The sequence below is a fragment of the Ambystoma mexicanum genome, chromosome 2q, assembly GCF_040938575.1.
Source record: "Ambystoma mexicanum isolate Mex_15411 chromosome 2q, UKY_AmexF1_1, whole genome shotgun sequence".
NCBI classification, from domain to species: domain Eukaryota; kingdom Metazoa; phylum Chordata; class Amphibia; order Caudata; family Ambystomatidae; genus Ambystoma; species Ambystoma mexicanum.
Genome location: NC_090924.1, coordinates 1,421,696,352 through 1,421,720,866, shown reverse-complemented (window position 1 = coordinate 1,421,720,866; position 24,515 = coordinate 1,421,696,352).

Here is a 24,515-nt window from a genome sequence, read left to right as displayed (position 1 = left end):
TCACCAGTTGCCTCCAGGCTATCTGGGGGCCTACTTCCTCCTCCCCTCCTCTAGTGACTGCTTCGTACCAGACCGCTGTTTCTGCTTCCGCCCATTTTAGGAGGTCTGCCCACCACATCTCCACTCTTGGCCAGTGGGCCGCTTTCCAGCACATTGCTATTCTACGCTTAGCTAGACTATAGGCCTTTCATTTTGCTAATATGTTTTAGGGTACGTGGTTTAGGGAAGCTCCCTATCATGCATGCCCAAGTTGATTCCACATCAAGCACCACCCCCCGGCTGGCCATTTTCATCTTCATTTTTACCCAGAATCTCTTAACCTCAGGGCAAGCCCAGAACATATGCAACAGCCCCGCCTCCTCCTCTCCACACCTGGGGCATTTCTGTACAGCTGAGCCACCAAACCTGGCTATTTTACCGGGGGGCCAAGTACTCTCTGTGGGGGATCTGTTGGATTCTGGCATTCCGGGACAAATTCTTATGGTACCTTTGGGCTCTATCCCATTGCCCCTCTGTCATGGGTTCTCCCACCTCCCCCTCCCAGTCAAGCCTCAATTGGGACAACTCCTTCCCCGCCTTCGTACTCAAGAGTTTGTATATCCGAGATATTTTGTGCCCACCCTCCGAGACATCGTACTTCATTTCTAAGGTGGCATTGGGTTCTTCTGCAAGTACTGTTTCAGGTCACCTTTCCCTCACCCATTTCATGATCTTGGTGTAATTAATATATTGGCCCCTATTCACACCATTCTCCTCCAGCAACCTTTGGAATTCCACAGCCTCCCCCTCCTGCCATATGTCTCCTAGGGTGGCCAGGCCCCCCGGTCCCAGTATCTGCGCACCCTTTGATCAGTTGGGAGTCTTCCCCACATAGCACCACCAGCGGGACCTGATGAGAGAGTGGGTCCGGGTCCCCCACAGTTCTCCATGCTCTACGCCATACCTCCCAGGCCAGCCTCAACAGTCGCCCCATCTTTGCCAATTTTGTCTTATGCAGCCATACTGTCTCCTTTAGAAAGTATGGGTAAGAATCGTCCCGCAAGAGCCTGGCTTCCTCAGAGTTCTCTGTGGACAACCATCTGGATACATATAATAGCTGTCCCGCCAGGTAATATAATTCAAAATCTGGTAGGTTTATGCCTCCCTTGTCACATGAGTTTTGTAGTTTCCACAGGGCCACCCTGTTCCTAGAATTATGCCAAATGAAGCCCCTGCACTGGCTATGAAGTTTAGCAAAGAAGCGTCTGGGGAGCAAGAATGGGACATTTACAAAAAAATGCAGCAGTCTGGGTAAAACCACCATTTTGAGCAGCGCTGCTCTTCCCATCATGGCCAGGGGTAGTTTGGACCAGAACACCATGCTATTTTTTATGCTTTCAACAGCTTTCTCTGTGTTGTGCTTGTACTAAGCCTCTATCTTATGGTATATGTTTATGCCTAAATATCTAAACATCTTCGTCTGCCAGGGTATCTGTAAGACGGGCAGTTTTTCCAGTGGAACACCTTTGTACCTCCCTAAGGGGAATACGATGGACTTTGCATGGTTTACCGAAATGCCGGAGAGGACTGCATAACGGTCCATCACCTACTGCACATATTGTACGTTCTCCTCTGGGAAGCGCAGAGGAGCATGTCATCTGCACACAGTGATATCAAATGCGTATTTCCCGTTGTTTGTATCCCCACCTCCCCGTATTGCTGCTTTAGGCAGACTGCCAATGGCTCCAGCGCAAGAATATACAACATGGGCGACCATGGGCATCCCTGCCTAGTCCCTCTACTGTGTTTCCACTTATCCGAAATTATAGTACCCGTTTTAACCCTTGCAATCGGGGAGCTGTATAACATTTTGTCCCATCTAATATACCCCGGTCCTACCCCGTACCCTTTCAGGGTCGCCATCAGTATGATCGATAATGTGGTGACGCCTCCTATGGTTATTCGTAATATTTCTGCCGTGGACGTATCCCGTCTGGTCCGGGTGTTTCAATTTGACAATTACTTGCTTAAGCCTATTGGCAAGCATCGCTGTGAGCATTTTGCTATCTTGATTAAGCATCGATAAGGGCCTATAGGACCCACAGTCCACATTCGGCTTGCCCGGTTTCAGGAGCGGAATGATCACTGCTTCACGGAGAGATTACGGCAGCTTCCCTTGTTCGTAGGCTTCATTAAATATAGCCAGCAGTGGCTTGAGTAGCTCTTGCTTAAATGCCTCATAGAATTCGCTGGGCAACCCATCCGACGCATGCGCTTTACACGTGGGCAGGTGTTGGATCACTGTGTCTAGTTCGTCTGGGGTGATCGAGGCCTCCAGCTCCACTCGCTCTGAGTCATCTAAGGTGGGAAGCTCTATATCTTCTATCATGTCCTGAATTTCTTGACCCACTTCTCCGCCTGCGTCCTCATACAAGCATTTGTAATATTTAAGGAACTCCTCATTTACTCCTTCCTGGGTGTTACGGATCTTGCCTTCCGCATTCTTGACTTCTCTGATCACTGGTCGGGGTGTCTCATTTTTGGATAACCAGGCCAGAAGTCTGCCCGGCTTATCTCCCCCCGCATGTTGCCTCTCTGTATTTCTTGTAATTTAGCTTACATAGTCTGTCCCAAAGTTTGCTGCTAGCTCTTTGCAAATCTCTTATCTTAGCGATATTCCCCTGGGAGGCCACCCCCCTTCGCAACAAGTCCTCTAGCTCTTTCTCAGTTTCCTGCAAATCCCGCTCTATGTCCCCCTGTCGCCCCCTGGATTTTGAAATGGCCACCCAGCGCACCACCACCTTAAATGCTTCTCATACTGTTCCCATGGATCGTACACTGCCAGTTATAAAATCAAAATATCCCTCAATAGCCTCCCTCAGGTCCTCTCGGAATCCCGGGTCCTGTAGGGCCTCAGCTCTGAGCCTCCATGTCGGGATTCGCGCCCTATGGGGGCAGTATTGCCACTCCACGACCAAGGGCGAGTGGTCCGAAAGCACTCTAGCTTTGTATTCTGCGCTCACCATTTCTCTCGCTACCTCAGCCGCAGCAAACACATAATCTAGTCTGGTGTGCAGGTCATGTGGATCTGCGTAATGCGAGTATTGCCTGTCCGTTGGGTGTAACCGTCTCCACACGTCCTCCAGTTTGAGGTCTGTCAACAGTGTCCCCAACATTCCAGCTGCTGGCGCGGGCTTTGCTAACTTGCCATCCGACCTGGCAAGGTCGCTCCGCTTACATTTTCTCCTTACCACCTCTAATTTCTCCTTGGTGAGGTGGGTCTCCAGTAGTAGGGCTATGTCAATCCTCATCCTCTTTAGATACATCATTACTTTGTTATGTTTTAAATAATTATTAACACCCGGCACATTCCAGGTCACCACTCAAAGGTTCCTCAATTCCATTGACTTGATGTTCTCCCACCCCTCTCCGTTTCCCCTGTCGTTCTCTATGGCTCGTTTTCTGGCTCTTTTCCTTTCCACCCCCAACAACTTCCCTCTCCCCCCCTTCCCCAACTTTACCCTACTGCACACAACTCCCCCTCCCTGCCCAACCCCAACAAATGCCCAGCTCCATCCCTGCATCTCAGGCCCACCCGCGTCTGGTCCTTTCTCGTGCAACCGAGGGCTAGGACCCCATGGGCGTCACCAGACTAATGGTGACCTAACTATGCGTACTGCTATGGGGTTCAAGGGTTGTCTCTCCGGAGCTCCCACTTACATACTTAGGATAGTATTTGTTCAAACGGATCTTATAAGCCTGTATTTTCCCAGCCACACGTTCCCTGTAAGATTTATTTAATACTATATTCTAGTCCCAGTGTCTCGTGCTGTATCACCAGGGATGACCCGGCTGCATGTTACTTATCTTCTCCGGCTCCTGTCTGGATACCCGATTCTTGGGAGCGGCCCTGCATATCCAGCCATTCCATGGCATCCTCTGGCGTTTCAAAAAACAAAGTTTTGTTCCTGTGGAACACCTTCAGTTTGGACGGATAAAGCAACAGATATCTGTGACCAGCCTCCCTCAACCTTCTTTTCACCGCCCGAAGTTCATCCTGCTGCGTTGTACCTGCAGAGTGTAGTCTGGGTATGCTGTGATTTTTGCAGGCCCCCTTTCAATCGTTCCACCTTTCCGGAAGAATTTGAGCATTTTCTCCCGATCCCGGTAGTTTAGAATCTTTGCAATCAGGGGCCGTGGATGGATTCCCGGGGGCGGCTTCCTCGTCAATGCCCTGTGCGCCCTTTCAACAGCAAACCCCTGGGTCAGTGCCCCACCAGTGATTTCCTGCAGAAGCATGGATTAGAGACGTATTCTGTTGGGTTAAGCCCTTCCATTCCTTCTGGCAGTCCAACGATATGGATGTTATTGCGTCTGGCGCAACTTTCTGCTTCCTCTGCTCCGTTCGCCAGGTTGCCCACACGCTGCACAAGGGCATGGAGTTCCGAACTGTGGTCGGCGCATGCCGCTGTGTTTGGGGCCATCTCCTTTTCCAAGTTTCCAGTGCGCTCAGCGAGCATCCTCACGTCTTGTCTCAGGAAGTTCACATCTTCTTGGACCGCTCCGACCTTAAGGTCCAGTGCCACTTTTAATTCGTTCATTTCCAGGCCCAGTTTGTTCTTAGGTCTGACAATTTTATTGGACATTGTGCCGTGCCAACCGTGAGTAAGGCAGTAGTGCCACCCCACACAAGAAGGTCCCTGTGGTGACAGGCCGCTCTTAATGTTTAAGGGCCGCTTCAGCCGTGTTAGGGGTATACCCCTACTGCCCGCTGCACTCCTTGAATGGGCTGTGTCCTCCCATGTTCCTTCGCTCACACAGTGTTGTTCCGCCGGCCCCTGCCGTGTTTACTCCAGTAACTGGTGGTCAGGCGCTCATGCTGGTTCAGAGCCCTTCTAATCCAGTACCCTGTTGGGCCCCACGGCCATCCGGCCACAGTCTTGTCTCAGGTGCTTTTGTCCAGCCCTCTGCCCAATCCAGCTGCCCTTTACGTTCTCCTGGGGTTCGGCCAGTGCCTGGGGCGAGCCACTTCTTCTTCCTCATGCAGCTCGTGATAGGGTTTCACAGAACACGGGTCCTGCTCGGGCAGCTTGGTCTGTTGTGCGCTTTGTTTGGGCAGCAATGTGGGAGCCACAGCACCAATGGATAGCACCAACTTAGGTGCAGCCCCGCTCCATCAGTGGGCCAGGGTGTCCTATCTGAGCTCTCTGCCAGCCTCTTTATTCCTCACCACCAGCCCGTGTGCAGCAGGCAGCCCACTGTGCTCCTCAGCCCACTCAAGGGCTGCGTCCGTCCCCACTCAATTCTGTTCGGTGCTGCCGAGGGGGCCAGCCAAGCACCACCCTCAAAGCGCACCCTCCATCAGCTGGGTCTTCAATATTCGGGGAGGCTGTACATCACTGCTTACATGCCCATTGTCTTGCTTGTCAGGTTTCGCCCTTTCGAGTCAAGGCCACCGCCAGGGGGGTCCCGGCCCGATTTCAGCACTGTCACTGATGTTTATCTGGGTCGCCACTGGGGCCCGCACCTCGTGGCCTGCCCGGCCCCCCCAGGCTCAATCCCCATGCGAGCCGCCGCTACACCAAGCACCGCGCGCTCCAGGTGTGACACCCAGGGACCGCCTCGCCAGTTGCTTATCCATGCATCGCCCCATGCTCACGGCACCGTCTGGGTCGACCCGACGCAATCCTTTTCTGTGTCCGGGAGCCGGGGTGTCCCGAGCATTCTTGCCGCTCCTCCTCCTATCCCGGCCCCGGGATCCGCTACACACACCAGCGGGCTCCTTGCTGCTAGGTCCTCGCTCCGCTCATGAGCTGAGCGCTTTCTCCCCCATAGGGCCGAGGCAGGCTCAGCCGAGCAATGCTAGCCTGCGCTCCCGTCCCTGGCGCTTCGGTCAGTTTATGACCCTTTGTTCGTATACCGCCATCTTTTCTCTTTCCTGGTCTCGAGAGCTCGACTGCTCTCCGGTGGCCTTGGTGCATCCAGTTTTGCACGGATTAATTGCAAAAGTCGCTCCGCTCACTCACCGGACCTTCCCCTGTCTAGGGATATGTTGCCAGCATGCCTTTTCCTATGGCATATCCCCTTTATTTGCAGGATCTGTGTCGGATCGACGGGAGCTCCTCGAGAGCACGTCCCTTCACGGAGCCATCAAGCCACGCCCCAAGTATATGCTCTGCATAGTTAGTATAATCCAAAAATGCAGAGGTAAGTGTTACAGGTAATGATCGAATACCTGAAGGATGAGTCTATAAAAAAAGAGATGTGTTGTCCCGCAGAATTGATGATTGTCTATAAGGGAGCTCTTTTGCAACCGATATTATTCCTACCACTTTTTAGCACTTGATCTGGTTTTTTCTTTCTTAAACGAATGATCGGAGTTGCCTACTTCTCAGTTGCTTATGAGGGAGGGTCCTCCGACATTTGTTCTTAGAGTTGAGATTCAGATAGTTAGAGGAATTGGAGGTGGGAATTCAAAGTACTGTTTTATTTACAATTATCTAAAACAAGGAGGTTACAATGAACATCAACAGGCATACGCTCAGTCTCTCAATGATTTCCACTAAAACTACAATTCTTATAGTGGTAATGCATCAGAGTGATGTCATACTACGTGGCAATAGTGAGAAAACCCCTCAAGGGTCGGGATTGGTTAAGGGAGTCATCTAAGTATACGTTGCTACATGAACTAGGTTTGTTATTGGCTGTCCGTTATCAGGTGGACAACTTATGCCAACGTCTAAAAAATATGTCATTTCGGACACATTAGATACACAGTTTCTCACTGGTCTTCAAACTATAAGGTCCTCCGTTATATGGGCTAATTTAATTGGTTTGGACACTTGTGCCATATCTGAAACATTCTGTTCATTTTAGCAGCACATAAGCCAAGACCCAGGTGCAGGGAGGTAGGTCATGAAACTACCTCACCACCCTATTAGCCCAACATCTCACATCGCTCATGCCGTCTACCATAAAATTGTCTTTGTACTTGGCCTTGCAGAATATCATTGTCTTTGGGAATGCACGGGAGTGAGGGCACTGGCTATAGTGTACGGGACATCAAGTACAAGCTCTATTTCCATCCTTAGCTCATGTGACGGGAGACCACAATTTGGTCATATTTCCAGCTTTTAAATGCTCTAAATGGATTAAAACTTGGCATATTTTGTGTTCTATCTTGCACCTTAACGTGAGAAGGTTCATCCTCTGAACATTAGTCCTTCTTCAGAGGAGATAGCTGACCTTGCTTCTTGAATCTTGACTTTACGCCAGGCAGCCTTGCCCTTCAGCTTCACAAGCCGATTATTCTTGCTGCAACACAGTTTCTATTCCAGCTTCATTGGTTCTGGCATACTAGATTTGTTATGCCAATGTCCAGTTTTCATACAATGGCAGCTTTGCCTGCATTCTATTTACTACTCCTAGCCAGCTTCTATGATGACTTAATCTATCTTGCATTTCAGCAACTGTACATTTATTGAATGGTTGTTTTTCTGTAGCACTTCGTGCACGTGTAATCTTCCTTTTTTTATATTGGGAAACTCACTAATTTCTTTATTTCCTGATTACTTTCTTCAAGATCTATTCATCATCTTTAGCTGGTATCTCGAGACGTTGTACACATTTCTTTATGACGTCATCAATCTGTTGGTTAGCTTCTTTTCACACTCCTTCAGGTGTTTCCTCCTATGGGTTATCATTATGTCGAGGGTACATTCGGTAGGCTTGTCTCAATGGGAATCTTCTTTCAAACACTCGCTGCGTTATTGGTATTATAGCTGGTGCTACACATGGGACAAATTCATGTCTCTAATACACGCGGGGTGGGGGGCGGGATCTCCTGCGGAGGGACATAGCTGCTCCTCTACAACACATACCATGCTTACCTTATCATAGATTCCCAGAAAAAAGAGCCATACCTCAGTAAGTAAGGGCTAGACTAGACTGGCTATCCCAAAATGCCAGTCAAGCCAAGTGCTTACACATACCATGCTTACCTTACCGTATATGCCCAGAAAAAAAGGCCATGCCACAGTAAGGCAGCGCTAGGCTAGTCTGGCTACCACAAAATGCCATTCAAGCCAAGTGATTACACATACCATTCTTGCCTTTTCATAGATGTCCAGAAAAAAGCCTTGCCACAGTAAGGAAGGGTTGAACTAGACTGGCTACCCCAAAATGCCAGTCAAGCCAAGTGATTACACATACCAGGCTTGCCTTATCATAGATGTCCAGAGAAAAAGCCATGACACAGTAAGGAAGGGCTAGACTAGACTGGCATCCCAAAAATGCAAGTCAAGCCAAGTGTTTGCACATACAATGCTTGCCTTAGATGCCCAGAAAAAATGCCGTGCCACGGTATGGAAGGGCTAGATAAAACTGCTACCCCAAAGGGCCAGTGTAAACAAGTGGTTACACATACCATGCCTACCTTATCACAGATTCTCAGAAAAAAAAGCTATGTTGCAGTAAGCAAGTGCTAGACTAAACTGGAACCCCCAAAATGCTAGTCTTACCAAGTGGTTATTTTATCATAGATACCCAGTAAAAAAAAGCCCTGCAACAGTTGGGAAGAGCTAGATTAGACTGACTGCCCCAAAATGCCAGTCACGCCAAGTGGTTACACATACCACGCTTGCCTACTCACAGATTCCCAGAAAATAAATATTGCCACAGTAAGGAAGGGCTAGACTAGACTGGCAACCCCAAAATGTCAATCTATCCAAGTTGTTACACATACCATGCTTGCCTTCACATAGATGCAGAGAAGCAGGTCATCCCACAGTGAATAAGGGCTACACTAGGTGCTCCAAAATGCCAGTCTAGCCAAGAGATAACACATACCATGCTTACTTTATCAAGACGCCCAAAATAAAATGTCACTTTGCTTCATGCAGAGTCACATTATTCAAATAGGGACGCATATGTGATGCCAGCCCTGCGGGAGCAAATGCAGTGATGCACCGGGCACCAGGGTGGTGCCATATGGGGCAAATGCCTCCCTTCCCCCGGGATCCACCACTTGGCTGGAATGTCACTTGCCATACCCTCTAATGGCAGGCACCAGTGTTTCTCTCTGTGAGACCGGTACACTTTTGCAAAATGACTCTGATATGATATGATATGATATTTTATTTGTATCGCGCTCGTACACAGGTGTTTCAGAGCGCAACTCGGCAAGGGAGGGGAACTTGGAAGAACAACAAAAACGATCTTACTAAGCCCAGTGATATTGAGAACGTGCAAGTGCATGGGAAAGGGAAAAGGGGGAAAAGTTCATTGAGGGGGGAGAGTGGAAAGTGCAGAGCAGAGGAGAGCAGATAAATAATAAATATAAAATAAAAAGAAAATGGAGGCAATAAACAGTGGTAGTGCACTGAGTAAGTCTGGTAAGTGCAGAAAAAGGAGAAAATGGGGTGGGGGCTGTATGGGTACAGATACAGACCCCAGTGCAAGGGGTGGCCCAGAGGCAGTTCAAGAGGGTGGCAGGGTGAGCAGGTACCTGAGCCCGGAGGACAGAGGGTGGCCAGGTGCACGGTGCCGAGAGAGAAACAGATCAGCAGGGGGGGAAAGGGGTGAAGGCAGGAGCAAAGAGGAAAGTCTTGAGGTGCTTTCGGAACCGGAGATGGTTCACCTCAAGTTTTAGAGTGGCAGGGAGGCTGTTCCAGTGGAGGCCCCAGCAGAAGATAGAGATCTACCCCCAGCTCTGGTGTCCACACTTGGATCATTTGGCTCCTCTGACCTGGCATCGGCCATTGTGTGGAAGAGTTCCACCACAGTAGTCACATGATCTTATTTCAATCAAAAGAGGCGCAATGGCATCACTTCCACCTGGTTAATTTCTGATGTAGCCTAAATTACTTAATGGAGGTTTCTTCACCACCATGTGAAATTCAACCACTTCTGTTTGCTGGAATGCTGCCTTCATTCAGGTGATACTTCTGTGAGTTCATGGACTGGCCCAGCTCTAGGATGCATTGGAGAGAGAGGCCTGGGTTGATCTCCTTAGTTTGATTGAGTAGCACCTGAAGAGGGATGGGGAAGCCTACCCCATGTCCCCCTCCTACGAAATTCATGACAGGAAAGAAGGCCAGGAAGCACTGCAATCACCCATTCTATTTCAGCCGATTCGCAGTGGTCCTATGATTGACAAATATGTCGAGAGATATCCCCTCAGTCAACCATATTCCCTCAACCAGCCCTACAGACCAGGTGCAGTGCAAATTTACCCTAGAATGGATGAAGAGTCACAGACTGTGATCAAAGACACCTCTATTGATAACCTGGACTAAACACCACAAACCCATGTTGCTGACGTCTTTAGAGACACCACGACATAGCAGTGTTACACATGAAGCACACATGCCATCTGCACTTCGGGACACAAACACGCACTCGAATACATGAAGAATATGAGCGTACAGTTCTGTAGTTAGAGGACAGATACATGTACATACTGTCATTGCTTTATTATTTTTGCCATTAGCCAGATGCAGCATTCAGAAACCGCAAAAAGCAAGAGATCCAGAACAAAGCTTGCCTGGAAAAGTAGCAAGACGTATGAGACAGGACACGCAGCCCAGGCCCCAAGATACGGATGACATTCCAATCCACAGATGACGAAGGCACCAGCTGAAATAAATGCAAGCAATTTTTCATAATTAAGGGCTGCACAGCTTAAATCTGTTGTCTCTGAACACGTGACACGGCCAAAGCAAACAATGGACAGCGACCAGCGGTGGGAAAGCTAGCCAGTCACAGGATACCAGACATAAGACTGCAACAAAAATGCTACATTGTCAGACAAGTGTTGTACCGAGCCAAGTAGCACTCTCAAAGACTAAGGTGGTGAACACAAGTTAAAATGCAGACACAGAGTCATTCTTTTTGCCTTGAAAAGGTACACAGAGAGCTGAGAATCTTCACAGATCCCAGTCCTGATTACGTCAGCTCTAGCCAATCACCGTTTAGTACCCTAGGGGTGGGTAGTAATGGGCAAGAACCAATGGTAAGCTCACCACACTGCAACATTGTTATAGATAGTAACTTGGGGAGGACCAAGCCAGCCACATGACATGCGAGGGCCAGTAGAATAACATGTATAGTGTCCACTAAGGTGCTCAACACCCAACCGTGGAGCCCGATAGGTTTTCTGGAGAAGGGACCTGGGTGTGACATCACTCTGGCGTAATTGTAGTGTAAAACTGGCCTGCGAGTTGAGGAAGAGTGAGATGCACGTGCATTTTTCTTGTCCCTGTGCTGATCCCTGTTGGTTTTTGTCTGTAATAAACCACAGTTTGAACTTGCCATTGTCTGAGTCCTCTGTGTGTCTGGGAAGCAGCGAGATGGGCACTCCAAGTACGAGGACTTCCAGTGTCCCTCTGGTATACCTAGGAGTTCTTCCCAGCACACCTTTGTATTAATTAGGCATTTGCATCATCTGTCTCGTCAACAGAGACTCACATTGAGGAGAGAATAAGCCGTTGTGCATGGAAAGAGTTTGCGGGTTCATGTTTTGCTTGTCTTGCTTGGTGAATTTGAAATTTTCTCAAAATCTACATTTGCTTATGGATTAAAGTAACCTGCAAGGATATGTTTTATTGAATTGTGAGAGTCTTCAAGATGGTTGAGTGTTTTGAATATCTTTTGGACAAACATCGCAGGCAGAAAAGAATAATTGGGGACGACTTCTTGGTCTCATCTTCAATTTTGATGATGACAATTCGAAGCACTCTACCCAGATGGGCCATTTGGGGCCAACAGACGAGAGAGCTACTAGTACCTTAAGCTTCAGGACTGGTGAGGCTGAAGCTGGTGTGTTTCTTTCAGATCTTGGTGGTTGTGGCCAAGGAGCAACTGGTGGGGGAGTCGGAGTCACTGAGATGAAGTTTTTCCTCTTTCAGTCAGTATTTTTAAATATATATGCAACTGACATGTAGTGCTTGAGATATGAAGTGTGTAAGACACGCAGCTACGAGGAACACACTCACTTTGAGCGGGCACCCGCTTCATTTCTTATTTCCTGCAGTGACGTATCTGCACAACATCGCGTGTTTGTGTGCTTGGCATGTCTCCCGCTTTGTAGGGTGACCTTGAGTAATCTCATCCATTGCTCCATCACATTTATGAACTCCAGAACTTCCTCTTACCCCTGTCCTACCAAGGATAGACCAATTGTCTTTAATATTTGACCTCAATTCTCTGACACAATCAATAGAAAATCACCTTCAAACACACCTTTTAGAGGAATATCTATTTAGTGGAGGAAAATATAAAAGCAATGTCCTTTCTTTTGATCTAAACAGCAGTGTCCTGAGGTCCGACAAGTGGAATCAAAAACCTTTCAGATTAACAGAGGAAAAAGTTCTATTTCACTATTTTTATTAGTGTATTTTAGTTGAAAGACATTTTCACGACAAATGCAATTCATCCAATGTTACTGAACATAGCAACACAACTTACATCCCTAAAATGCACATACTAATAATTTCATTAAATTTGATTTTATTGAAATTTTAATATCTGCCATAATTATACAACTGCCCAAATTACACACACAATTACACACTTAAGCTGTTGCGCCATCATGTCTTTTCAAAGTTCACGGTAAAGTTTGCTTATTCGGCCTTGGCACCCTTCTACTATTCGTTAGTCAAACTTAGATTATCTGCCATATCCTAAACAGGGCTATATTTAAGCTAAGGCTGTTTCCAGTTAGACATTGTTAAACGGAAATCATATTATGCCTCCTTTTGATTCATATTGGCCTAAGCCTAGTTGCTCCATGGGGAAAATCGCGTTGCAAAGTTCTGAATTAGAATTGACTTCAAGCGCCATCTTGGAAAAAGTCCTCCATCTTGGGTCTAACTTCTGCTCACTCTTCAGTAATGATTAGCTATGTGTTCAGCTGCCAGAGCAGAATCGACCTTTGAGCCTATGTCAACACTAGGGCTGGCAGAGCAGACTATTTGTCCTGTGCAAACAAGACCTTGTAGTCAGAACGAACTCTCATTCAAAGTGTTATCTATGTCTACAAAACTCATCCTCCCACAAACAGTATTATACAATGAATGTACATTAATGCTGCGTGTTTTTGAAGGAATCATGTGTACATTTCTGGAAATAGAATTTACTTTAGAAAGCTAAATATCCACACAGCTGACGACAACAAAGTTTGGCAGTATGTTTACGGAACCTTGGAGCAAAAGTGAACTCCAATTTAAAGTGTCTTCTGTATCAATAGCCTCAGCCATATTGAAACATAAGAACTGAATGTTAGACAAACTAGAACTGTGTACCTTAACAATAAGCTATTGAATTTGTTTCTTGGAACTAGGATCAGCCTTATCTGGATAACCAACATGACCAGACAGAACAAAGTTGTAACCATTGTATTTTGAAATATGTAAAGACAATATTGTTGTATTTTCCATGTGAACTGGGCACAAACCCAAATTTGTAACCTATTAGTTTGGAGATGGGCTGAGCTATGACTATGACTATGTATAAATACTGCATGTTTTGTGATGACCAGGACTGTGAACCAGATAGCTATCTGCTTTGATATTTGAATCTGTACAGAATAAATCTTTTGACTTTGTGATTGGCAGATCTAATTTTTGGTGGTACCAAGCCTCGATATTTGCTTGATCTTACAAGATGGCGCCCGAATAGGCACCCTCAAGATTGATGCCATCTCGTTGAAGATTTGACGCGGCTATCGGACGGTGAGAAAGGGGGCCCCTTCTTGGATGAGACGTAACACCTCAACAGTACTGCACAGCCCGATCCCTGGACGGTGAGCTCGCGGTCCGAGATGGTATCTTCACGATGGTCCCCATATCGAGGCAGGTATTTTTGCCGGAATCGCCAGCCTCGTCAATCCTTTGTAATCCGATCGGACCTCCCTTTGTCCTTTGAATCAGGTGAGTCGTGCCCCGATTCCTAAGTATCCTGATATTTGATTTGGCGCATTGTCCTCGCAAGTACAATTATTGACCAGGTAACACCAGTAATCTGACGTGCCTGAGAAATTGTCTGCCTGTTCTAGGGCGGTATTCCACAGAGACAGACAATCTTTGATACTTGGCCAACCGGCGCCACAGGAGGGGTCGCCGGCATGTCAATGAACTGTAAGAATGGCATTTGGTAGTAGAGTATTCGATAATATTTGTCACAGACAAACTAGACATGTTTCCGAATGTTAGTGGTCAGTCAATTCAATTGTAGTTTTTAGATTGCCTGAATAGAGTATTCAGAAACTATATTTTTAAAGCAAGGGAAAAACATGCTAGTCCTGCAGTGTTTTGATCTTATACAGAATTAGAAAAGAGAAGCTATGTAGTAACTTAAGAGTAAATAGAAGTATGCATGTCGTCATATGTTAAAATTCTGAAGAAAACCATTATTTTATGGTCAACAAAAACAGTCAGAGTCTGTTAGGAGCGTAGATAAGGTGCTTTAAACTTGGCATTCAGAAGGGAGTTAGAACGGTTACAGAATTATGAAATAGATGGTGATAGTTTGGGCGCTTTTTATGTGCAGAACGGTTCCTTCCTCCTTGTAAGTCAAAGAATGAAGAAATGCGAATTTGCACAAGGGACGCGCTTAGATGGATTTTTTAGAATGTGTTGATGTCTCCCACAGAAGTATATGCTACGTATAGTTAGTATAATCCAGAAATGCAGAGGTAAGTGTTACAAGTAATGATAGAATACCTGAAGGATGAGTATATCTCCATTGTCCATATGGATGACCCCACAGATTACAACTGGAATCCCCCCCTGATGAAACCATGGAGAGGAGGCCAGCTAATATTTGAAGTCTACCAAAAACCTAGAGTGTTAAAAATATGTGGAGTATTTGCTTCTTACTAAATGCTGTAACCAGTTAACTCAAGACTTTTTTTTTATTTATTAACAGGTGCGAGAAGCCCTCCCAGTTAAGTATGAGGGGCCAGGTCATAGAATTCGACCAGGTAGATTGGTGCTCCCGAAGTTATTTGAGAGAGCATGCAGTCTCGCACCACGCAGAAGAAGACCGCTCCAGATCCCGTTGGCCACACAGACTGCTGCACGAGTAGCAGGGAAGTGTCACTGGATCCTTGCTTCGCATGTCAAGAGGATACCTTTCCTTTTGCCACAGGACGGAGAAGATAAGGAGAAACGTACTTGCTCTGCTCCCAGCGATCAGTCAGCATTGAGCAGTAATGAGATTGCTTTGGAGACACTCCCTGAGCCCGTCGGGCCTGGGGAAACAGCTGCTGCATCTTCACACTCTCCTGCAGATCCTTTTGCATCCTTGTCTGGTTCTGCTGCAAATTCATCACTTCCATCAGGAAGCAATGACACGCTGTTCGCAGATCACACTGTACCAGGTTTCACAAGGTACAATCTGCATCCACGGAGCTCGACTTACTGCACGGTTCGGCTGTGCCCACAGGAAAATAAATATAGGGCTTATCCTTCGCCCCATCTTTTGCATCTGAAGGAAAATAGGTGGCTGAGGATAGGGAAAAGACTAAGAAAACGCGTGATCAGTAGATCACCAGCAAACGTACTACAGAGTCGGTAGCCGGTTGAGCCTTATCAACAGGACAAATCTCCTAAGGGCTGGTGATGGATTTAATTTCAAATATCTCTGCAGGCACATAGATCGCAGTATCCTCTAAAATAATTCCTTCAAGTTTTTTATGTGGCCAGATGTTCATAGTTACTATTTCAGTGCAAGGCTTTCAATTTCTTTTTAAATGCTTCCGTAATAGGTGGAAATCCACCTCCCAATTTGGTACCCATCAATAGTCTGGAATAAATTCAGATTTATACTTTTATAATCTAGTAATGATTGTCCAGAGGAGTTCCACCATATTTTTTCCTAGCATTGAGAGGAGCAGACAGATGGATCTTTTATTGCTTTTAAATATCAAATGCCACGTCTTAGAAGAACTTGTCCTGTCACAGAGATCAGCCCCAGCACCAGTCTGATTGCGTCCACTGGAACAGACTGGGGTGACCCCAAAAATACACAGCCATATTTTCCCCTCTTATACTTTCAACCATGTGTTCTTATTTATATATGACACATCCAAACCATATATAATGTTAGGGACAATACTCTGCTTGTGTTAGGTAAGAATTGGTGCAGTTACAATATGTGAGACTACACAACACTTATCTGCTTGGTAGTAGGTAACCCACCTTTTGGTATAGGTCTGTACTACACAAGTTGGTAGTGTGAGAGCAGCCAGGCCTATCTGAAGAGGGGTAACTGTGAGCTGTAGAGCTGTACAAATGAAATCCGTAAATACAGGTAGCCAAGTAGCACTTAGGTTTCAGTTATAATTAGTTATTTATTTAAATAACATACATTTTTAAATAAGCATTTTTTTAAAGGCAATTTGTTATACAATTCAAATATACTCTAAAATGACTTTTCAGAATCAGGACAAGTTAGTGGATAATCTTTGGATATGCTTATTACACAATTCCTACACCCTTAGGTGACTTCAATCACAAGGACAGCAATGGCATGTATGTATCACACTAGTCATACTTTGCAGATTCTCAGGTTTCAGAAAAGAAAGGAAAGGGTAGGAGAGGAAAAGGTTAAACAGGTTCTCAGTAAATGTGAGGACAGCTAAAAATTCCAATGAAATATAGACAAACCTTTCCCAGCAGGAACAGTCTATAACAAGGTACCACCTATGAGGGACACGCAATAGCAAAGTCAATTGACTAAAAGAGTCTTCAGGGAACCTGGACAGCCAACGTCAATAGGGACACAGTCTATGGTGCTGAGGCACTTCTTAGATAAAAGTCTTGCACAAAGTTAGAGAGTTTGTAGAAAAATCACTTGTAGGGTTACAAGCTGTTAAGCATGTGAAAAGAGAGTTGGAATCAACTCTAAAGGTAAGCCATTGCAATTCCCAACTGAGAAAAGCACAGCTAAAAGGCAATGAGGTAAGTACCCCAAGACTAAAAAGCCTAAACAGTACCTCTGGTTTGAAGAAGAGTAGTCCAGCTGGATTCTGTCTTGCTACAGCGGTGCAGACCCTTGTTCCTAACCCTCCGTTGTGGGGACAAGAGGGAGGACGCCTGGAGGGCTCTTGCAGCGGTACTTGGGAGGTCCTCACCAGCTAAGGGCTCTTTTCGGTTCAGTTTAGCAAATAGCACCGTCGCGGATTTCGAATACTGGTTGGTCTTCCTTCACTCCTTGAGCCCTGCACTCTGGTGAGGGGACTCGGGATCTGGTCGTCATGCTTCTGAAGGATCCTGAGGAGACTCCTGGAGCATCTAGCCGGATTTGTTATCGCTTCAGACGTTTCACTCAACTATGTATTACTCGACCCCTGACATTCGGTTCTCACAGCAACGAAGAAGCAAAGCCAGTCGGGGAAGATGGTGCAGTGGAGTTCGTCTCGCTGTTAGTTGGTCCCACTAACCCAAGGGAAGAAGTCGATCTGTCCGGAGCTTCTCTGACGAGGTGAAAAAGGAGTTCAGCACAGCAGCAGGGCTTCACCAGTCAATTCAAAGGCCCAGTTATTCAAAGAATAACTGGCTTTCAATCAAAGACAGAATTCACTTTAAAACAATGGGGGTCATTCCGAGCATGGAGGTAAGCTAAAAACCATGCCGGTAACTGCTAATTACGGCACCGTAAACTACAATGCCGTAATTATCGGTCTCGGGTCTTGCGCGCGCCCCACCATGCCGAAATTAGCGGCATGGCGTAAACCGGAGCTGATCGCAAGTAAGGAGCACACGTAAATAACGGCCTCCTCAAGCCCATAAAATACCTTACCGGCATGGAGTACATACAGGCATCTCAGAGAAGGAGTAAAGAACCCTGAGCAGTGGTTCCCAGAGCCACAGGTGCACACAATTAGCACAGGTGGAGGCAATGGAGTCTGCCACAGCAGAAAAGGAACACACCCACACACCACACCCCCTCCCTCACCAAGATGACACCAATAGAACCAGCAAGGGCACAACCACAAAAACTTCAGCACCAACACCAGGCCCCCCCTTTGAGGAGACCCAGGGAGAGAAGGAGGGGGAGACAGGCCCTGCATGCAGCACCAGTGCAGCCTCTGTCACCACCCCAGCAGCCCCCATGCACACGCAGCATGTCCGGCCACTCAAGAAAAACCCTTAGCAGATAGACACCCCTGACCACCTTGACTGTGACACCGTCACCACCATATTTGGCCTGAGACATAACGAGATAAGCGAGCAGCATACAAATATACACTGCTAACCTGGCACAAGTGACAGTGTTGCCTGTGCCCCACACCCATGCCACAGGCACCTACCAGCACACAGTGGTGCCCATGCATGGCATGTCACAACCGTCCATTACACGGACACATAAACAAGTGCTGTTTCACCTCCCCAAGCACACAAGGGCCTACCAATCCCCAACATGGACCACCCAGGAGATACACAACAGTAAAGCTGGACCTCATGCATATGGAGGCATGCCAAGTGAAATTGGTGCCCCTGACAGCACCCACGTGTCGTATGTGGACCAGCATGGCATGCAGGTGGCGGACTGCAACTGCAAACAATACCACTCCCCCTACGTGCAGATGGAATGCAACGCAACCAAGAACCGCACACATGGGTGGGCCTGACATCAAAGAACTACACATGACTCAAAGGGCCAGCAGGTCACCACGCTACTGTGCCACATGGTGCAACATGCAGGATGACGTGCCTGGCTGCCTGTTGAGTCGTCTGACTGTGTCATGCAAGTGCATTGGTGCCATGAGGTGGGTGCCTGCATGAACCAACTAGGTTGAAATGATGAAGCCATCGTACGATGTTCACCCCAACAACCAACCTGCCACAGAACCAGTGAAACAGCACATGAGAACAGATTACCACATCGATGGAATAAGGCACTCACAGTACAATACATCTCCACCATCTGACAAGGGCAAATCCCACTACATTTGCACCACTCATTGGCAGCCACCACAACCGTAAGCGCATATAGGAAGACACACTGCATATGCACAATATGGCTGCCCCCAGCATGGCACCACATCGGAGACCCATCCCTGGGAGTGTATTGAACTGAGGGCAGCAGGGATACCACACCACGTCACCGGCATGGCACACCCATAGGAGTGTTGGGATTCACCATAGTATGTATCAGAGCAGGATGATGACCATGAGCCACTGACTACAGCCATCACACCCAAATACAATTCTACACAGTACACAGCACCACATGGATCTAACATCAGGACAGCAGCATGCATCAAACGGATCATGTACCATGAGATGTCCATGCCATCATTCACGGACCATTTTGAAGAGGCAACCCCCACAGCATTCCATTGTATTGGACACATATTGTGTCCATGAATGTGCGGAATGCATCCATGGACATGTACATATGGCCATCAGTGAATCCCTGCCATGTCAACCAAGTTCAGTTCTCCACCATGACAGTTCAAACACTCACCTTATTTGGCTAAACATGCAGCTGTTGGTGGCTGTCCCTTGACACCATGGTACATGACCCCTGTCAGTAACCCACAGAACAGGCCCAGGGAGCACTAAAACACTTGCCATACCCGTGCATGCGTGTAGATGAAGCAGTCACCTGTCTTGCGTAAGGCACATATGAGTTGGCGAAGCAGGACTGGTGGGTGACCCATCCACTGCTATCTGGTGTCCAAAAACCCCATGTCATATGTGTAGCTTAATAAAATGTGCATTCCTAGAATTGCGTCTCTGTCCCCTGACATGGGACTGCTACTAGTGCACTTGAGGGACATGTAATGCGCCAAAAAAAGAGTGGATAAGATGTCCAGAACACAAGCCAGCAGAGGGTGGCATAACATGGGCACACAGGGCACTGGATGTGTGTATACTTGTACACCATGCACTGTCAGATGTCATTATACACATGCTCAATGATGAATGTCCACAACGGTTGAACTTTGCAACACCAATAGTGTATTGTGAAAAAGGTATTAGTGAGAACATTATCTGCAGCCCCCCTCTCCCCCAACTCCACAACAAACCATCACCCCCCTAAACCCCAACACCACAACAAACCTCCATCCCCCAACCCCCTCCCACCAACTCCACAACAAACCCCCAACCCCCATCCCCCTCCCCCCCAACTCCACAGCAGTGGTCCCATGTAGGACGTAAAGGCCACATGTGGCAGCAATGACTATTGTTTCTTGCTCCCCTGGCCCGGGGGAGGCATATCCCTGCGGCGCATGGAACGCTGAGTGAGTCGTGCTGGGCTGCCTTGTGTGGCCTCACTGGATGCGGGCGTGTCCGCCTGCTCTGGCTGGGCATTAGAATGGCCTGCCTCAAGGGCATTGGCTATGCGGCCAAGGATGTGACACAGACGGGTTGTGCGGTCAGTGACAGTGTCACACAACCGGTCGGTGCAGTTGGTGAGTGCCTGCCGCATTTCCCTTACTCCATCATGCCATTGAACCCTGGCCTGGCGGTTGTCCTCCATGAACTCTGTTATGAGGTCTGCCAGCTGATTCACTCGACGTGTGCCGAATGATGGAAAACCATTGCTGAAACCACTTGCCACTGCATGCTCGGGCGAGGGCTGTACAGGTGGACTTGGGACATCATCATCATACCCCTGCGGGTCTATTTGAGGACTACGGACAGGTGTTGGTGCATCTCCACAGTCACTACATGAGGCCAGGGGTACAATGCAGGGCTCCGGGGTGTGGACTGTGTGTTGGCCCTCCGCCTCGGACGCCCCACAGATGGGTGATGGGCTGTCCACACACTCGTCAGGGCCGGTAGCAGCAGCCTCACCAGAGATGCTCGACTGTGCAGATGTTGTGGTTGGCATTGTGGCTGGCACCAATGCTGGGATGGATTGTTGTTGGGCAGCATCCAGTGGCCTTTCCGGAGCCGGGGGGGCTGTTCTTTTTGGTGCAGGGATTTGCCTGACCCTGCCACTACCCATGGAGGTGCTTGGCCTGCTTGATTGTGGCTCGGCGCTGTCATGGTCAGTGCCTTTGGGGGTAGAAGAGAGGGACAACATGAGTGATTGTAAGATGTCCTATTTGCATACATGGCTGCATTCACATTTCAGTCAATTGCGATTTGTGGCCTTTTGGGTGTAGCTACGGCGTGCATGAGTATGACATGTACGCATGTTTGGGAGTGACTCATCGTGGCCTGGTTATGTGCAGTTTGGCTGGCACAATGCCGAGCCGGCTGCACAGTGTGCATGATGGGATGTGCAAGTTAATGCACTATGGTTGATGTGCGTTATGTACTCGCACTTGGCCCTTGATTGCGTGGGACTTGCCTCTGCATTAGTTGGATGGGGGGATGAGTTGGATGGGGGGAGGGCAACACGAGAAGGTGCCTTCGATTGCCCTTGGGGCAGTTTGAATCATGCAATGGACATTGACAGTGTACACTGTGGACACTCACCTCCTTCGGCAGAAGTCATTGCCCTGCACTCCATGTTCCCCACGCCCTCGATCGATTCTGTGCCAATCAGAACCACACATGTCTCCTCCCATGGCTCTAGTTGCACAGGGGTACTTGGACCACCTCGCGTCTGCATGGCCTGACTCCGGTTGCTGGAGAGGAGGCCCCGCACCCGCAGGTCATCCCACCGCTTGCGCAGTCCCTGGGGGAGCGGGGGGTGTTGCTTACAGCGCTCACCCTCTGGGCAAGTTCAGCCCAGATGTTCTTTTTGCAGAGGATAGACTCCCTCCGCATGTCGTTGCTGAAAACGACATCTGCATGCTCAGCCAGGAAGTCCACCATGGCCTGGAGTTCCTCTGGGCTGAATCTCCTCTTGCGGATGCGGTCCGCAGCCTTCTTTGGAGCTTTCGGCATGTTGGTAGTCGTCTGGTCCTTTTCCGAACTTTAGTTTGCTCCCGAGGGTGCTGGTGGATGAGGATGGCAATGGATTGTGTTTTTAAAGATGGCCGCCGCTCTCCTTCCCGTTCCTGTGCGATGACGTAATTTAAGGTTCCTTTTTTTGCAGTGACCGTAATTTACGGTATCCGTAAAATTACGGTCACCGTTATGTACTGACGCTACTGCTTCCAAGGCGGTGTTGTTATTTACGTGTCGCAGCATGCCGGTAGGGGGTTTGCGGGTCGTTTAGCGGCAGGCCGCTCGGTTCTTTTCCGGCATGGCGAAAAGCGCGTGTCCGCGAGGTCGGAATGGGCTGCAATTAGCGGTCTGATGCCGGGGCGGTGTTGTACTTTACGCCAACGCTGGAAAATACCCGTACTTACCTCTGATCTCGGAATGAGGGCCAATGTCTTTAACTCACAAATGTCTTAATCACGCTGCCCCACAATACCTAAGCAAGAAAATTGTCAGAAAATCTTCTACACGCCCCACAAGGACTTTTTACGCAGCCTGTCTAATAGACCCCAGATTCAAACTGAAAAAAAGCAGGGGGGTTGCAGTTTCCCTGTCATGGCTGCCCAGCTTTGGAACTCCCTCCCTCTCTCTCTGAGATCAGACCAGTCTTTCCCTAGCTTTAGGAAAAACACCAAAAGTTTGCTATCGGCTAAAGACCATTGACATGCCTTCAGTTACTCATGAAGGTCTTTCAATATCAATTTAATGTCCTTGCTATGTAACTGATGTTATCCACCTTCCATGTTGTATTATATTGAATGTTCCCTGTTGTATCTGCTGTATATAATGACTGTAACTATGGCGTTTGTCTGAAAGAAAATGGAATTTAATTGAAATGCGCCCAGATACCCACGGGTTTTGTGCACTTTATAAATCAATAAACAAACAAACAAACAAACAAACAAACAAACAGGAGGATGCAGCAAGCTTTGTTTACGGTTTCTTCGTCGGGTGTTTCTCCCAGTGGTCGTCTCTGCCTCTAGTCACAAAACCCTTGCAGCAGGTTTCTCCTTTCATGCACAATCTAGGCTGTCAATGACACAGCAGGTTGGCTGTCCTAAAAGGACAGCCAGCCAGCCAATCAGGACTCGTTGCATTCAGGCATTCCTAGAGAAAAAGGACAGGGGAGTTTCAAGACCCTCCCTCACATCCTGTCCTTCCAGACACACTGGAGCCAGACAAAATGGTCACCCATTGGTGCTGTACTGCAGCTGAGGGTTCAGGCTGCGGTTGAAAAGCACAATGGTAGGAAAAATGAAACCACTGCCAGCCATTTAAAGTAGTGAGGGTAACATAAACATTTTACATGAGAGAGTAGGATGATGGGCTACTAGGTAACCCCCCAGCACTCTACATACCATGGTGTGTGCTGCACCTACATAGAGAAAAGGTAAGTACAGTCAATTTCACTTTACTATTCTTAGGAACCGTAGTTCACACAAGAAAAGGTATTTAAACCTTGTGAGAAATCCAAGAGGATGCATCTGTGACACACTGCACCGAAGGCGCCGTGTGTCACCATACACAAAGCAGATGCCTCTGGAGTTTGTCAGACTCCAAAAACAGTAGAAAAACAAAATGCAAATCAGGTAAAAACACATGCAAGAGGTGATAACAAGGAGCCACTCACTCCCCGGTTAGACATTAAAAAGTCCTAAGTCCAGCAAAAGAGCTGGGGGTCTCTGAGGTGGGAGGAATTTTGCACTGAAATGAAAATTCTCCATAAAGGCTTGTATACCAAAATCACTCCTTTAAGGCTGTACCCTACTGTTCTAGCCACAATGTTCTTTGTCATAGCGGTCAACGCCATTGCCTTATTGCTTTTGCTAGTAGTTCCTTTTGCTTTTTACTGTTACACTTTATATCCTTGCTCTCCATCTTGAATAGTGCAGGTGTCCTACCAGTGGTTTTATACATGGCTATCACCACAACCGACACTGTTATCGGTCTGTTAACACCCAGAATGCCAATGCTTCATGCATGGGATGTGGTACCATCTTGAACTGGGCAGATGCTTTATAAGTCCATTATTCTATCCCAATTTCACTTTAGATTTTCTCCTTTGCAAGTTAATTAGCAAATCGCTTTTAACATTAAGCTGTTGTACATGCTCAGGCAAAGTAATAATTCCTACTAGCTGTAGCCGGCACATGGTATATGCTCAGCCAAAGTAATAATTCCTACTAGCGGTACCCGGTAAAAAGTACATAGTCATGCAAAGTAATAATTCCTACTATTGGTACTCGGCATATGGTACATGCTCATGAAAAAGTAATAACTCCTATTAGCAGTATGCGTCACATGGTACATGGTCATGCAATGTAATAATTCCTACTAGGGGTACCTGGCATATGGTACATGCTCAGGCAAAGTAATCATACCTACTAGTGGTACCCGGCATATGGTACATGGTCATGCAAAGTCATAATTCCTACTAGGGGTACCCGGCATATGGTAAATGCTCAGGCAAAGTAATCATACCTACTAGTGGTACCCGGGATATGGTACATGGTCATGCAAAGTACTAATTCCTACTAGTGGTACCCAGCATACGGTACAAGCTCATGCCAAGTAATAATTCCTAGTAGCGGTACCTGGCATATGGTACACTGAGCTAGTGCTGCCTCTCTGTGTGTCTCTATC